The following is a 3,865-nucleotide window of genomic DNA, read 5'->3' as shown; positions in this document are numbered from 1 at the left end:
AAGATTCCAGCATTTAAGGGTTCAGTTAAGCTGCTCAACCATTGGGCATATGAGGTATGCCAGGAGTAATGTCAGGCATGTGTATCAAGATGTGTGGTAAGTTTTGAAGTGTTTGGATGACAAACAAATATTTTTTCATACTTGATCACTGTTTCTTGTGTTAGCGAGGTAGCACTAGGAACAGCCTCAGAAAGGCCACACTCACTCATATCTATTCTCTAGTTGTCATGTTGTGTAATGCATCGAAACCACAGCTCCCTAGCCACAACCTGGCCCCACAGATCTTTCCATGGCTTTACCCTGGCCACTTCACACGCCCTGTTTCAGTCCACAAACAACAAGTCAAGTACTAAAGTCATTTGTTTCACAAGAGTTTCACAGCTTCACAAATTATTATTCAAAACACTGCATATCTTGTACAGGTCTACTTGACATTCTTACATAAACTGACTGTTGCATGGAAAAAATTAAGGCTACATATGGTACCGATACATCTGATGCCAGCAAAGGCATTAAAGGCTGTATGCTTTACCTTGAGGCAGAGGTAAGAATACTGTGATGTAAACACTGCAGCCAGTAAGCTGCTTAACTCAGCTTTATATTTCTCTCTTAACTTGGCAGTCTCACTTGACTGTGTATCATATATGAAACTCCAATCCTTGAATCATTATAGAGCTATGCATTAATCACAGTCAGATACTTCAGTCACTGGACCTCTTTTAACTTTCCTACATGTAACAATATGTTCTCAGTGCTTCATTGGTATAACATAACATCAACATCTACAAGTTAGGTCAACATTTTTTACATTTCATTTACTTCTTATCATATTAAAGAAGCACAATAATTTGACTTATTAGCTTCTTCTATTTGCTTCATTACTGTTAAAACTGTTGCTAAAATGTGGATGAAAGAAACATGCTGATTAAATCAAATCATTTAAGTCTCAACTACAAGTAAAGTATTATCACAAGTAAATATTATTGAAATGGAAAAGTAAAACTAGTCTTAAAGAATGAAAAAAGTAATAACCATATAAACAAGGCTAAAGGATTTTTTGGAATGTTTCAAATCATATAACAACTGTATTCATGAAATTATTTGTGTACCTTACCTTACCCTTCTGCCTCATAAGGCTTCTGCAGCACTCAGGAAATTGGCAACATCTACTGGTCAGGTAATGCAGCATGGTGATGTTGAATGTTTGTCTATGTGCAGAAAGTTTAAGACACTTGAGTGGCAAGGTACACTGAGGGGCACGAAGGGTCTTGGGTTGTATTGAAATGGTAATTGTGGTGTTGTAGTGATGGGTGATGTCCAGACCATGCATACAAGAAAGTGACCCCTGTTTGTCTGGGGAGTGTGGTTACGGATGGGTGTATGTCTGGTGTGTTGAAGTTTGAGACAACTGGGAGGCTGGTTGTTTAAAGCTTGCTGGGTTATTTCAGTGTGTATGGGTTCTGTAGTGGTTGGAGAGAGAGATGGGTGATTATTGGTGCCTATACACTTGGTCTTGAGAAGAAAGATCATGAGAGGCAAGTGTATTGGGAGCAGCTGAGTTGGTGTGTTAGCTGCTTTGATGCAAGAGACCGAGTTATAGTGATGGATGATTTGAATGTAAAGGTGAGATATATGGCAGTTGAGAGTATAATTGGTGCACATGGGGTGTTCAGTGTTGTAAATGGAAATGGTGAAGAGCTTGCAGATTTGTGTGCTGAAAAAGGACTGGTGATTAGGGATGCCTGTTTTAAAAAGAGAGATACACATAAGTATACATATGTAAGTAGGAGAGATGGCCAGAGAGCATTATTGGATTGTGTTAATTGGTAGGCATGTGAAAGAGAAACTTTTGGATGTTAATGTGCTGAGAGGGGCAACTAGAGGGATTTCTGATCATTATCTTGTGGAGGCGAAGATGAAGATCTATAGAGGTTTTCAGAACTGAAGAGAATGTTGGGGTAAAGAGAGTGGTGAAAGTAAATGAGCTTGGAAAGGAGACTTGTGGGAGGAAGTACCAGGAGAGTTTGAGTGAAGAATGGCAAAAGGTGAGAGCAAATAACGTAAGGGGAGTGGGGGAAAAATGGAATATATTTAGGGAAGCAGTGGTGGCTTGTGTAAAAGATGCTTGTGGCATGAGAAAGGTGGGAGGTGGGCAGATTAGAAAGGGTAGTGAGTGGTGGGATGAAGAAGTAAGATTGTTAGTGAAAGAGAAGAGAGAGGTGTTTTGACGATTTTTGCAGGGAAGTAGTGCACATGACTCGGAGATGTATAAAAGAAAGTGACAGGAGGTCAAGAGAAAAGTGCAAGAGGTGAAAAAGAGGGCAAATGAGAGTTGGGGTGAGAGAGTATCATTAGATTTTAGGGAGAATAAAAAGATGTCATGTAAGGAGGTAGATAAACTGTGTAAGACAAGAGAACAAATGGGAACATCGGTGAAGGGGGCAGATGGTGAGGTAATAACAAGTAGTGGTGAAGTGAGGGGATGGAGTGAGTATTTTGAAGGTTGTTTTGAAGGGTGTTTTGGTCAAGGTGGTGTGCGAAGTGAGAGGGTCAGGGAGAATGGTTTAGTGAACAGAGAAGAGGTAGCGAAAGCTTTGTGGAAGATGAAAGCCGGCAAGGCAGCGGGTTTAGATTGTATTGCAGTGGAATTTATATGAAAAAAAAGGGGGCGACTGTGTTGTTGATTGGTTGGGAAGGATATTTATTGTATGTATGGTTCATGGTGAAGTGTCTGAGGATTGGCAGATTAAGGTGAATGTACAAATTACAGAGGTATAAGTTTGTTGAGTATTCCTGGGAAATTATATGGGAGGGTATTGATTGAGAGGGTGAACAAACTGGGGAAGAACAGTGTGGTTTCAAAAGTGGTAGAGGATGTGTGGATCAGGTGTTTGCTTTGAAGAATGTATGTGAGAAATACGTAGAAAAGCAGATGGATTTGTATGTAGCATTTATGTATCTGGAGAAGGCATATGATAGAGTTGGTAGAGATGCTTTGTGGAAGGTATTAAGAGTATATGGTGTGGGAGGTAAGTTGCTAGAAGCATTGAAAATGTTTTTATAAAGGATGTAAGGCATGTGTACGAGTAGGAAGAGAGGAAATAGATTGGTTCCCAATGAATGTCAGTTTGTTTATGGATGGAGGTGAATGCAAGAGATTTGGAGACAGGGGCAAGTATGCAGTCTGCTGTGGATGAAAGGGTTTGGGAAATAAATATATATATATTCTTTTTCTTTCTTTCAAACTATTCGCCATTTCCTGCATTAGCAAGGTAGCGTTAAGAACAGAGGACTGGGCCTCTGAGGGAATATCCTCACCTGGCCCCCTTCTCTGTTCCTTCTTTTGGAAAATTAAAAAAAAAAAAAAAAAACAAGAGGGGAGGATTTCCAGTCCCCGCTCCCTCCCCTTTTAGTCGCCTTCTACGACACGCAGGGAATACGTGGGAAGTATTCTTTCTCCCCTATCCCCAGGGATATATATATGTATATATATATATATTTTTTTCTTTGTCGCTGTCTCCCGCGTTTGCGAGGTAGCGCAAGGAAACAGACGAAAGAAACGGCCCAACCCACTCCCATACACATGCATATACACACGTCCACACACGCAAATATACATACCTACACAGCTTTCCATGGTTTACCCCAGACGCTTCACATGCCTTGATTCAATCCACTGACAGCACGTCAACCCCGGTATACCACATCGCTCCAATTCACTCTATTCCTTGCCCTCCTTTCACCCTCCTGCATGTTCAGGCCCCGATCACACAAAATCTTTTTCACTCCATCTTTCCACCTCCAATTTGGTCTCCCTCTTCTCCTCGTTCCCTCCACCTCCGACACATATATCCTCTTGGTCAAT

The sequence above is a fragment of the Panulirus ornatus genome, chromosome 54, assembly GCF_036320965.1.
Source record: "Panulirus ornatus isolate Po-2019 chromosome 54, ASM3632096v1, whole genome shotgun sequence".
Classification (NCBI taxonomy): Eukaryota; Metazoa; Arthropoda; class Malacostraca; order Decapoda; family Palinuridae; genus Panulirus; species Panulirus ornatus.
The sequence above is the reverse complement of the archived record's forward strand: the minus strand, read 5'-3'. Positions refer to the sequence as shown.